Source organism: Babylonia areolata, chromosome 9 (assembly GCF_041734735.1).
Source record: "Babylonia areolata isolate BAREFJ2019XMU chromosome 9, ASM4173473v1, whole genome shotgun sequence".
NCBI lineage: Eukaryota > Metazoa > Mollusca > Gastropoda > Neogastropoda > Buccinidae > Babylonia > Babylonia areolata.
This window is the reverse complement of record NC_134884.1, coordinates 46363056-46377393: the sequence shown is the minus strand read 5'-3', so window position 1 is coordinate 46377393 and position 14338 is coordinate 46363056.

The following is a 14338-nucleotide window of genomic DNA, read 5'->3' as shown; positions in this document are numbered from 1 at the left end:
ACACTTGGTTAGTGGGTACTGAAATGTTTTCACACTTGGTTAGTGGGTACTGAAATGTTTTCACACTTGGTTAGTGGGTACTGAAATGTTTTCACACGTGGTTAGTGGGTACTGAAATGTTTTCACACTTGGTTAGTGGGTGGTTAGTGGGTACTGAAATGTTTTCGCACAATGTTAGTGGGTGGTTAGTGGGTACTGAAATGTTTTCGCACATGGTTAGTGGGTGGTTAGTGGGTACTGAAATGTTTTCACACATGGTTAGTGGGTACTGAAATGTTTTCACACATGGTTAGTGGGTACTGAAATGTTGTCACACGTGGTTAGTGGGTACTGAAATGTTTTCACACTTGGTTAGTGGGTACTGAAATGTTTTCACACTTGGTTAGTGGGTGGTTAGTGGGTACTGAAATGTTTTCGCACATGGTTAGTGGGTGGTTAGTGGGTACTGAAATGTTTTCGCACAATGTTAGTGGGTACTGAAATGTTTTCGCACATGGTTAGTAGATACTGAAATGTTTTCACACATGTTTATTGGATACTGAAATGTTTTCGCACACGGTTAGTGGGTATTGAAAATTAATGTTTTCACACGTGGTTAGTGGGTACTAAAATGTTTTCACACGTGGTTAGTGAACAATTATTAAAATGCCTGCACACATAGTTAGTAGACAGTTACAAAAAATGTCTGCACACATTGTTAGGGGACAGTCATTTAAATGTCTGCGCACATGATTAGTGGACAGTCACTAAAATGCCTGCACACATGTTTATTGGACAGCTACTAAAAGGTCTGCACACATGGTAAGTGGAAAGTTACTAAAATGTCTGCACACATGGTTATTGGACAATTACTAAAATGCCTGCATACGTGGTAAGTGGACAGTTACCAAAATGTCTGCAGACAGGGATAGTGGACAGTTAGTAAATGTTAGAAGGTATGATAATTGGATAGTTACCAAAATGTCTGCATACATGGTTATTGGACAGTTACTAGAATGTCCGCACACATGGTTATTGGACAGTTACTAGAATGTCCACACACATGGTTAGTGGACAGTTACTAAAATGTCTGCACATTTAATTCTTGGACACATTATTTCAAAAGCTCTGCATTATCATGTTCTGTGATGAAAAGTGCAATCACAGACTATAACGTAATTTTGACACCAAAACTGCTATCAGTTTTGCTGCCTTTGACGAGAGAAGTGGACCAGAAAGTGTGTCAAAAGAGATAAACTTCATAATCATATGATTTTTGCTGCCACGAACAGGCCGAAGTTACACATTGTTGATTGGTTCAGTCACCATTACAGAATAATGTACTGTTCTTAAGTTTTATCTATAATTCCTTTATTTATTTATTTAATCAGTCGATCAATCAATCAGTGAAGGCGCTGACTGGCTGAGCAGAAATACCTTAATACTGGGTTAGTCGCGGAACTTGATCAACAGAGCAAAGTGATGGGCCTTGTTTGCACAAGTTTGACAAGGTACAGTGCATGACACCAGTCAGTCACTCACTCATTTGGCTTCTTCTTCTTCTTTCTTTCTCTCAGTCACAGCCAGAATGGCGACGGACTCACTTGCAGACATCCGAGCAGCAGCTGAAGGTGACGGGCGAGCACTCCAGCCCCAGGGAGCGGCGGATGGTGCAGGGGGGGTCAGACCCGGGGGTGTTGGGGGCGTCCCCTGGGGTGCAGCACGGGTCGTTGAACTGACAGGCCCCGCTCAGCCCGCAGTCACACTCCTCCCCCTCCTGTGGCATTGGGTACATCTCTCTCTCTCTCTCTCTCTCTCTCTCTCTCTCTCTCTCCATATAATTATTTACGCCCCCTTTGGAACGCCAGAAAGACCTAGCCGGACGTACAGACACCCAGGACTCACCCTCTCACCCTCTCGGACAACGCAGCCTTGACCCAGCCAAGACCCCAGCCCTGATCAACTTGACCTAAATTAACTCATTGGACTCTGCGCCTGAGCATTGCTCTGACGTCAAAATTCCTCTCGTTAAAACGGTTTTCACCTTTCTACACATGCATAAACTGCAAAGGAAGGGAACTAACGTCTGCGGTATTTCGGGATGTGTCCACACGTAACTTGGCGGAAAAACAGTATAATATGTGTGTGTGTTTTTCTACAGCAGTATGGCATTGAAGCCTGCCGAGGCTGTAAACTCTCCAGGGTTGAATGGGTTAAGAGCGCTCGCCGACAGCTCGTTGAACTTAACTCTGCTAATCCAACTGTAGAGTAACAGCCTTGTGAGTAAAGCGTGCGACTATATTGGAACAGAGTTCCAGTTGCGATTCCCTAGAATTTTTGTCCTCTAGGCATGGTCCTTTGGACACAAGGAAAAACACTACCCCACCCAGCTGTTAATGGATACCCAGTTTGGGTTGGGGACGGTTAAAACGGCGTAACGAGAGGACTGGATCCCGTCTTCCTATGCCGAGCCCTACCCGGATACAGTGGACAGGAATCCACTGTCCCCAAGGTCATAAAAGGTTATGGGACCTTTAACCCTAAAAAGAACATGGAAGAGAAACCAAATAGAAATAATGATAACAATAATGATAATAATGATGATGATAACAATAATGATAATAATGATCATGATGATAATAATGCCAGTCCTTGTCCGTGTCTTTTGGCGAAGTGCTCAATACGGAGTATAATCGTGTGTGTGTGTGTGTGTGTGTGTGTGTGTGTGTGTGTGTGTGTGTGTGTGTTGGATGGACGGATGGATGGATGTTTGTGTATTAGTATGTTCAAGTATGCATATATACATGCATAGGCATATTTGTATGAAAGTATTACGGTATGTATTTCTGTACGTATGAATGCATGCGATAATACTTGTGCGTGTATGTATGTATGTATGTATGTATGTATGTATGTATGTATGAACGGATGTCCGTCTTTCTATGTGTATATATGTATAAATTCACTGTGTGTATGTATGTGTTAATTCAGTCCTTCAGTTATCTATACACAGAACTGCATTCTGCCTACTTCCACAACTCCATTGCCGCACGTGGGCCCGGTGTAGCGGATGAAGCAGGTCCCCTTGAGGACGATGACCGGGTACATTTGGCGCAGCGAGCAGGGCGAGAACTTGTAGCTGTTGGGCAAGAACCGCGAGGGTCGGAACTTCCGCATCAGGTAGGACCCTTGGGGGTAAGCCTTGTTGCACGGGGAGCCTGTAGTAGTGTATCAGTAGTAGTTGCAGTAGGGGTCGATGCAGTAGAAGTACTAAGTATAGTATGTATCGAGCACAGTCTTGTCGCTAAATCCTAGTAATCGAATAATAGTGGACTGAATAGAGGCTGAGTCGACGTCAAGTGTGTGTGTGTGTGTGTGTGCGTGCGTGCGTTTGTGTGTGTGTGTGTGTGTATGTGTGTGTGTGTGTGTGTGTGTGTGTGTGTGTGTGTGTGTGTGTGTGAAAATCAATATCCTAAAAAAAAACCCACAAAAAACCCCCATCAAAAGCCGAGCACCACATGCATCATCGTCTGCAATGCAAACTTCAAATTCATTCACGCATTCGTTTCAAAATAAAGAAAACCAACAGCATGGCACTGTCCCTCTGAACATTTATTTTCATGCTTAAAAAACACGGCTCAAATTCGAGACATGCATCAACACGCGAACTAACAGAGAAATTGGCAGATCAACACATGAACAGTGCAACGGAGGCTCACTGCTCTGTACAAAATAAAGAAAAAAAACCCCCAAAAAACAACAACTAAACACTCGATTTCATAACAATACTACCGCAACAACAGTGAAAGAACTAACTCCCCCTAAGATTTTGAAATTGGTCGCATTCAGATTAATACACGTCAGTGTACAATACCGTGTCACTTCTATAGCAAAAAACGTCATGCCAAGTTCACAACAATATGTTACTTCTACAGTATGATAGTCTATCATATTCAATTCACAACAATATGTCATATCTACAGTATAATGCTCCATGCCTAGTCACAACAAAATGTCACTTCTGCGAAACAGTTATCTCTGCCCAGTTCACAACAACATGTCGCTTCAATAGTTGAATGCTCCGTACCAGTTAAAAATATCATGTCACTTCGATAGCATAATTTTCCATCATTCTCAGTTCACAAGTCACTTCTATAGAATATTACTCCGTACTCGGTTCAAAATTTCGTGTCACTTCTATAGCATAATATTCCATGCCATGCCCATGAGATGTCACGTCTAAAGCGTAATGTGCTATTCACAGTTTCTACAGAAAATATACTCATTTCCAGTTCAAAATCTCATTTTAGTTCTATACCGTAATACGTCTTGCATAATTCACAACAAGCCATTTCGATAGTGTAATACGCCTTGCCCTGTTTACAACAACATGTGACTTCTATAGCATAATATTTCATCATTTCCAGTTCACAACAACATGTGACTTCTATGCATAATACTCACTCATGCCCAGTTCACAACAACATGTGACTTCTATGCATAATACTCACTCATGCCCAGTTCACAACAACATGTGACTTCTATGCATAATACTCCATCATGCCCAGTTCACAACAACATGTGACTTCTATAGCATAACACTCCCTCATGCCCAGTTCACAACATGTGACTTCCACAGCATAATACTCCCTCATGCCCAGTTCACAACAACATGTGATATCTAGAGCATTAACTATGTCATGTCACTTAGCATAATACACCATTCCCAGTCCATAATGTCATTTCTATGGCATAATACTCCATGTCCACTTCACAACACCATATCGCTTCTACAAAATGATACTCCATGCCTGGTTCACAGAAAAGTGTGTGTGTGCGTGTGTGTGTGTGTTGATGACAGGGGTGCGTGTGCGTGTGCGTGTGTGTGTGTGTGTTTTGATAACAGGGGTGCGTGTGCGTGTGTGTGTGTGTGTGTGTGTGTGTGTGGTTTCAGTTGATTTACTTATAAGTCAAGAGTGAGGAAACCTGGGCTGACGACACACAAGCAAACAGACCTGGGGGAACATGGAGAACAGTTCTTCTGTGCGGCGTAACTTCTTTCATGCACTGGACAGTTGGCGCTTGTGGGTCATTCACAAAATGAATGGGAGGACATTAGGGGGTGGGGTGGCGTTGGGCATGACATGAAGAGGAGGAGAAGGAGGAGGAGGTAAATTGCATTATATTGTATTATTTTTTATCACAACGTGTCTCTTTATATGAAATTCGGGGTGCTCTGCCCAAAGAGGGAGAGAGAGAGCGTCGCCATAGTGCAGCACCATCTTTTTCTCTCTTTTTTTTTTCGGTATGCAAGTGTATATTATATATTATACTATCAAACTGGAATACTCTACACTCAAAGTTTTGTCTGGGACGACAAAACTCTTTTGTGTTGCCGTAGGTTGGGTTCTTTTCCGTGCACGCAAAAGCCTAACCTCCTATCACCTCCTCAGCGGCGGACACCCCGCCCAGCCCACTCGCCTGCTTCGCGGGCCACTTGCCTGCCATGTCGTCGTGGGTGCTGCCGAAGCAGTGTCCCAGCTCGTGGGCCAGGGTCAGGATGGCCTTCTCCATGGACAGGCTGTCGCCGTGGTTGAGGAAGGAGACGATGGCAGTGTTAAAGCTGAAGCTGCTGCCCTCAGTGGGCAGGTAGACCCGCTGCCCGCATATGCCGCCTTTGCCTGGAGGACATGACATGACATGACATGCATTGCTTGTACTCTAGTCCGGTAGACCACACAGAGCCATATAAAGACTGCCCAATTCAATTTGAAAAAAAAAATATCAACCACTTTGATTAAACACAAAACCCTGTCATCTCTGAAAAAAAAGAGGGAAAAAAAAGAAAAAAAGAACACAGACAAACAAAAAATACACACTTCAAGACTACTATCTTAACCATTCATCTCCTTAAGCAAATAAGACTAGGCTGTGCTGAAAAAAATCAGCCCTTCTTATTAAAAAAAATATTATTTCTATTTATTTTTCTTTATTATTGATTTTTTTTAATATATGTTCATTTAACTGCCCTCGGATGAAAAACAAAACAAAACAAAACAAACAACAACAAAACCCAACTAAACTAGACAAAAAGAAGAAGAAGAAGAAAAGGAAAAAAAAAAGAAAAAAAAAAGGACATGCAGACTCCAGTTTCTGCTTAGTTTATCATCCATAAATTTAAAATGTAGTTAAAAAAAAACACACCTAAAAACCTTCAAAAACACACAAATAATACATAAAAAAGGACATAATAGAGGAAAATAACTGCAGAATGGACAGCTAGTGCCCATTCCAGTGTTCAAAGTGTCGAGGCTTACTCGAAAAAAGAAAAGGGAATGGATAGGGAAAACAGAGAGAAAGAGAGAGAGAGACAGAGACAGAGGCAGGCAGACAAAGACAAAGCGAAAGCGACTAAAGAGACAGCGACAGAGAGAGACCGACCCACCGGCCGACCACCCCAGGGACAGGGACAGACCGATACAAAACTCACCAGCACCGCCGCTGAGAGAGGACGCGTACCAGGCCAGCCCCACCACCCCTCTCTGGAAGTCGATGGCGGTGAAGGCCACCCCTAGACACACGTCGCTGAAGTCCCCAGTGGAGAAGCTCTTCAGGTACTGGAAAGAGTTGCCGTTGGTGCGCGAGTACGGGTAGAAGGCCACGGAGGAATTGTGGATGATCGTGATATTGCTGACCATGAAGCCGATGTTGTCCCGAAGCCCGTCCCCATCGAAGTCCGTGGCCCGGAACACGGCGTCAGCCCCGATAACCACAGACAGCATCAGGTTGACCGTCTTGGCTTGGCTTTTCTCCCCGATCTCCGTGAAGAAGAGATGGTCAGCCACCAGGTGTAACGGGCAGCTGATGGTTTCTGTGTAACTCTGGTTCAACGGTTGGTGAGCTTGGCGTTGTTGACTTGCTGAGCGGAATGTTCGATACTTTGTATCTCGTTGTCTGCTGTGCTTGGTTCCCGAGAGGTTTCGCTTCCTACGGCGGCGGCGTTTGTCAGAGTGAAGGCCGGATCGTTGAGCAGAATGTGCTGCAAGTCTAGAACTGGGCGCCCTGCGGAATGTTTTTTTGTTGGTTGTTTCAATTTCTCGGTAATTTGTTCCATGGTCTTGGGAGTGTGATGGTTTTGGGGGTGACATGGAACCGGATTTAGACGAAGTCTGATCTGATTCAGCATCTGCTCCACGCTTTCCCATGGAAGGATGTGCTGTGTGAATCTCGTCTTTGTCCTGGATTGCCCTGCTTTTTCCCGTTTCTTGGACACTGGTGGCGTTATGAGTGGTCGCATCAATATCACTGATCTTTGTGGTGCTTCCGGCTATGTTGTTCTGAGTTAGCATTGATGGTTTGGAACTTAGGTCTGATTCATCATACGTCTGTCCTGTTGACGACGCTGAAGCATTGGCCCTTAAATCTGGAGCAGTCTGATCTGGTGTGTTTGCATCGTAGTCGGAAAATCCAGTTCGTGGAAAGTCAGAACTGTCCTCGCCCATGGTGTCTGGGTCAGGGGCTGGCTGTGTTCTGACCGTGTCCTGTCTGCTGTGACTTGTGGATCTCTCGTTGCAGGGGGAGTGACCGTTTGACCGCCAGCCGACAGGGAAGTCGGGATTGTGGTGGGTGTCGTAGGTCGTGAACACGCACATAATGCATTCCCCCTTCTGGTAGAAGTCTGGGTGTAGGCTATTGTTGTGGAAGCACTGGATGGTGTGGCTTCTGTTGAGGCTGAGGTCGTAGATTATTTGCCCTTCAAACACCGTGGTGTTCAGCTGACCCCTAAAAATGATGGAGCTGTTGGAGGAGTGGGAGACTTCCCCGTAGCCGTTGTAATGAGTTCCGATCTCCAGCTCCCTGAGCTGGCTGACCACGGACACGGGTTTACTCCCGGCCATGGTGAAACTGGCCCCAGGGGCAAACAACAGTACACGTCGGACCTTCAAGTCCACAACGGCCGTTTTGTTTTCAAGCTGGAAGGAAGTGAACATCATTTTCCAATTCAAAACATTCTCCACTGCGTCTTCCAGATCATCAAAGCAAAGCGAAACGTTTGTTTTCATCATTTTCCTGGGTTTTGTAAACGGTGGACCGTCACATTTGACCGCTTCATCTGAGAAGCTCAACTCAAATGGTTCTGGAAAGGAGGGTGACGCCTTTACTGCGGCTGATACGAGTGAGACGAACAGAGCCAGTGACAAATAAAGCAGCATGATTTTAAATCTTGTATTGCTCCTTTTTGGGATGGGTGTGGGTGGGATAAAGATCTATCTGAGATATCACTTTCCGATTATTACGGTATCTATATGTCCCACCGTTCTAGGTATAAACATCTGAAATGACAATCAAACTAAAGCTGGCCTTCTTCTTCTGTATTTAACAATTTGTACACTCTGATGCGTGGAGCGACTATTGTCCATGTCAATACGCCGACAGGAATGGGCTGTTAGCTGTATCCATCACATGAGAGCACCGTTGTAGAACCAGATGTAGATTTGCGACTCGTTGGACGGGATAGGGTTCGCCACTGGATTGTATCACGTCATAAAAAGAAAGTCGTCATCAAAGACTGCGTCATTTGGTCAGCTGATGAGGACACTCGATAATGGAAAAGAAAATGACACCCTGACTCTGTATGGAAAGATCACTTTTGTGTGATGTTGTCTTTGTCACAAATGCTTTCAGTGTTGTGTCCGTGGCAGCGTGCGACGACACACGTGTGTATCTATTTTTCAAGGAACCGTTGATTCATGAACATGTGCAGACTGCTTAATGTAGTTGCAATTCTTCATTTCACATGTGTGCAAGGTTACAGCAAAATCAGTAGTTCTCAGTTTACAACATGCAGTTCTTCATTGTACAAAGTTGTGAAACCCTGGAATATTTGCTGCGATAACTGCGACAACCAGGTTGTTACCATTTGCCCAATGAAATATCTTTCACTTCAGAATGTCACCAACCAAAGACCGAGATGGGAAGACCTTTCGCAACTTATTTACTCTCATTTAAATAAAAACTTTCCATGTTGTAATTCTTGCATTGATGTTTATTCAAGTTTGCCCAGAAAATGTTCAATATTTCGTACAAAACCTTCAATATGTCGAATGTTTTTTATACATTTTATACGCCATCTTTTGCCTGATATTCGTACATTTTATGAAACACAGCTTTCATGTCTAACACATGAAAGAACAAAACTAGAATTAAGTTTTGATTGGGGTGAACTGAAAGGGTTTGAAAGTTATCATTTTCTGTTTTTCATAGGAAGGGAAATACCAAGATATTTAACATGTCATCACTGTCGTAGCTTTGATATTGGCATATTTCTCATACTAACATCGATATCGTTGTGTGCTTTCCGTCCACGATTTACACTCTGTTTCTTCAGTGTCTCGCTACTATTTGTCGGCACGTGCTGGTCGTTGCCAGAATCTCCCTACGCTTCCAGTGCTTTCCCTGCTGACTCTGAACCTCCAAACGAAACCTCAAGGGCAGCGTTCAAAAAAGCAGATTCATTACCTTATGTAGCAGAAAGCATTCGCTCTTCAACTAAAGACAAAACAAGAAAATTGTCAGATACGTCTGATTCAAGGATGGGAGACAAAACGGAAACATTGTTCAGAAATGTGTCTGATTCACAGATCAACAAGGGCTCTTTTGCCGAGCCTGTCGAATCACAGGAGAACAACAGCAGGTTCTCCGATATCCCCTCACGCACCAACACAAATAACAGAAAAGAATCCACTGTCTTCTTTGCCGAGCCTGCCAATCCACAGGAAAACAACAAATTCTACGAAACCAATGAGGGTTTAGAACCCACTGACACGGAACAGACGTGGTCAAGACCCAGGAAAGGACGCAGGTTAACAAAACGATCTTCGCGGCGAAGCAACAGTACTGCCGCTGAGGGTTTGTCAGCCCGGACTCCTCCCGTGGCCAGGAGTTGCAGCCTTCACCTGGTGGCTGACTACCTGTTCTTCAGTCAGGTGGGCAGAGGCAGCGTCATTACCACCGTCAATATCATGAAGGACGTCATCCACGGCGCCGACGCCATCTTCCGCAGCACAGACTTTGACCAGGACGGCGTGGGCGACAACCTGGGCTTTTTGATCCAGAACATCACGGTGCTTCAGACCTACCCGTCCCGCTACTTCTCTTACACTGAGGACTCCAGTGACCATATGCAATACCTCAGGAACTTCTCCACAGCTGACCATAGTCAGTACTGTCTTGCCATCGCCTTCACCAACCTGAGGTTTCGGCGAGGGGTCTGGGGGGTGGCGTGGACGGCGAGTTCCTCGGACAGAACCAGCCCCGGCGGTATTTGTCAGCGGCGGGTGTTTTTGCCGCGGTACTCTCATGCCTTCAGTTTCAACACTGCGGCCATGACCTTCAGCAGTGATGACGGGCACAGGCTGAGCATGGAGGCTGCGGTGCGTGTGTTGACTCACGAGCTGGGCCACTGCTTCGGTAGTTCTCATGACGATGAGAGCAAGCTGACGGCGCTTTGCGGGTATGGAACTTGTTCCTCTCTCTTTCTGCCCCTCTCTGTTTTGAGGTGTGTGTTTGTGGAAGGAGGTTGGGGTGGGACACAACTTTGGCAGCAAGCTCTCTGTGTGTGTGTGTGTGTGTGTGTGTGTGTGTGTGTGTGTGTGTGTGCCCATATCATCTCTAGCTTTCTCTTCATCAGTCCATATATTTTTGTATACTTTAAAAAAAAAAAAAATTCTCTCTATATAAAAGTCCAACTTCCATTATCTTCTTTGCTTGACTTAAAACTGAAAGAGAGTTGATCTCATTGATATTAGATGGTCTTTGACATGGCCCTGTTGGTGGTCCTGGTTGAGACTGTGTTACTTGGGCTTGATAAATACATGGTGCTTGTTTTCCTCCCAATGTACTTCTCAACTGACCAGATGGTATGGGTATTGAAATTGATTGAGGGCCAGTATGCCAAAAATGTTTGTTTCATATTTTGTATTTTTTACATGAAGTATGTTACCCTTTCATGAACGCTCACAGGTTTTTCTGACATAAACCTGTCTCGTCTTGGTTACATAACGCGTCATCTGTGTGTGTTCAGTTTCAACACCAGCGGCACGGACACATACGGCGACTACATGATGAACCAGTACGCCACCAGCGGTTCTCTGCCCAACAACTACCGCTTCTCCCCATGCAGCGTGCGGCTCATGTACCCCGTGATCGTGCACAAAGGAACCTGTCTGCAGGACCACCAGACCAGCCGCTGCGGCAACGGGCTGGTGGAAGACGGGGAGGAATGTGACTGCGGGAACAGCCATATATGCGAATACAACGACCCCTGCTGCACGCCCAGTGATGCTTCCAACCACAGCACAGACGCCCCCTGCACTGTGAGACGGTCCGAGGGCAAGGTGTGCTCCCCACTGTCCGGGTCTTGCTGCCTCTCTGACTGTCAGGTCACCCACAACGCCAGTGGCGTGGTGTGCAACGAGGCGACCGAGTGTCATGAGCAGTCGCTGTGCGACGGGCAAAGCGGGAAGTGTCCCCGGCCTGTGATCAAACCCAACGGAACGTTGTGCGGAGGAGGGTCACGATTGTGTGTGGATGGCTGGTGTGTGGGCAGTGTGTGCAGCAATTACGGGCTCCAGTCCTGTCGTTGTACTGGTCCTCCAGTTGATAAGTGTGCACTTTGTTGCCGCACACCAACTGTGGATTCTGATTGTCAGCCGGCTCAGCAGTATGGCATTGTGGATGAACAAGGGCAGCCCATCCATCTGCTGCCAGGAGAACATTGCAGTGATGTTTCGCCCGCTTTCTGTGATCGAAAACACGTGTGTGTTCCTCACTTCAAAATTAGTCGTGTGACATATTTTGAAAACAGTTCGAGGCTGTGGGCCATACAATATTGGCCGTACTTGCTGTTCTTCCTGCTTCTTGTTGTTTTTGGCATTATCTTTAAATTGTCTGTTTTCAGTCGTGATGATGCTCACATAAGGTCGTGCCAGTACGGAAAATTGGTGGGGATCTTCAGAATTGCGGGCAATGTTGGTGTGCATGATACGCAAGACATAGCAGTTACCAAATATCTGTTTGACAGGTTTCTGAAAAAGGCAGCCAAACGCAAGCAGCAGATGCACACGGTTGAAGCAGTGAGCAGACTGAGGACCTTTTTCCCCACCTGCCCTCTCTCCTATATTATTGCCGCTGTTGACATGGCGACAGATGAGGACGTGGCAGTACGTGTCCTTTTGGTACAGGGCTTCCCAATACGCAGTTTCATGCCTATGCTTTCACAATCTGAATTTGCACACTTGGCCCATCTCTTGCCTAGAACTCTGTTCGACTCAGGTTGTTCAAGTTTTTTGCCCAGAAAGAGTGAGAAAGGACACTTGAAAGCAAAGGACTCCAGTGCTAGGATTCACGGGAGCCATCTGGAGTCAGATGAATCTAGTAGTTCCTCAGATACAGATTACAATTATGACTGGTTAAAGACCAAAACAGTGCCATTGTCTGGAGTGGATAACCATCATTTAAGTTTGCAGACCAAAACAGGACCAAAAAGTTCATGCGACCAGTATTTGCAACACTCATCGTCTGAGCTAATACAGTCAAGGCAGTTGCTGATGGAAGTGCTAGGTGAAAGAGGATCAAAGGACATCACAGTCCATGGGAACAGCAAACTGTATAAACACAGGCCTGTTCCTTTGCCCAGGAACAAACTGTCAACTCTCCACTTTTATCAGACAGATGAAAGCTTGCAGCAAAGCGTGTCATCCCCAGTGATTAGAGACACAGTCCATGGGAGTGGGAGCAGTGATATTCCACTTTCACAGAATGTTAAAACACAAACACCACTGGAAAAGCAGGGCACTTATATTGTAGGCAAACAAACTGTCATGAAAGGAAAGGTTAGAGATGGAAAAACAGAAGGAATGGGGAAGAGAAAAAGAAAAAGCAAACTACTTTCAAGTCTGCAAAAGATCGCGAGGAACACATCTGTGTACTTGCCTCACTTTGGGCGGCGGACAAAAATCATCCAACATGTCTTTGAAGTGAAGAGGCAAACTGACCCATCATCTCTAGATCCCGAGCTGGTAAAGGAATGGGAAAGCTCAGTTTGGACAGGGCCCACCACAACAAGTGCAGAGCAACAGAGCACTACCAGACCAGGTGTTGACCACCAGACCACTGCCTCATCAAGTGTTGACCAACAGACCAGCACCTCACCAGGTGTTGACCAACAGACCAGCACCTCACCAGGTGTTGACCAACAGACCAGCACCTCACCAGGTGTTGACCAACAGACCACTACCTCGCCAAGGCCAAGCACATCTCAGCAAGTGAACATGGTACCAAAGTTGCACAGTTCTGAGAGTCGAGGCTCAGATCTTCCGCCAGTGAACGAACTGAAGCACGGGAAATCAAAAACTAGCATCAGATCTCTGACAGGCCTTTCACCCAGCTCGTCTTATACTGATATTCTGACAGCGACCAGAATACTGTACAGGAAACCAAAAGACTAGAGTAGCATCACATCTCTGACATACTTTATCTGGCTTGTGTTTTACTGCGGACACCAACCAGAAAGGGTTGAAGAAGATGACCTAGGGACGGATGCTGTTGATGTCAGTTCACATTGAGAGCATGCCAATGTCAGCTCAGAGAAGAAAATGCCGACAGAATTCTGTGAAACCCTGTTCATGGGACTTTCTACCTGAAATGTGGAAGACGAACTTGGTCTTTTTATATTAGAAGTTAACGAGAGGATGGCTGCACATTACAGGACCATGGCTTTGTGTAAACTACATGTACTTGTTAAAAATCAAACGGTAAAGTACATTATCAGGAAGACGGAGGACATTACTCGCAGTTTCAGGATAAATCATGAATTCGATTATGTTCAGAAGCAAAGACAGAACATATGTGTGCATGTGTTTTCTTTCTTTCTTTTTTTTTTTTTTTTTTTTACAGCTCTATCATTTTAGATTTTTGCTCATAACAGTAAGCATGCAGAGAGAGAGAGAGAGAGAGAGAGAGAGAGAGAGTACTCTACAGGAGTCATTAAATATTATTTTCATCATCTTGGAATAATAATAGTTATAATCTTTTTGTTGTTGAGTGAACGGCTTATTATACTTGTCAGACCATTGGTTTGGGATAGTTCATTTTGTGCCCCTCTTTCCTCTGATCCGGAGAAATGTTTGTCTACAATTTCTTTGCTTGGTTTGAAGTCCAAGGAATGAAATGGGACAGGTTCACGATGACAAAAGAAATGTTTGTCTACAATTTCTTTGCTTGGTTTGAAGTCCAAGGAATGAAATGGGACAGGTTCACGATGACAAAAGAAATGTTTGTCTACAATTTCTTTGCTTTG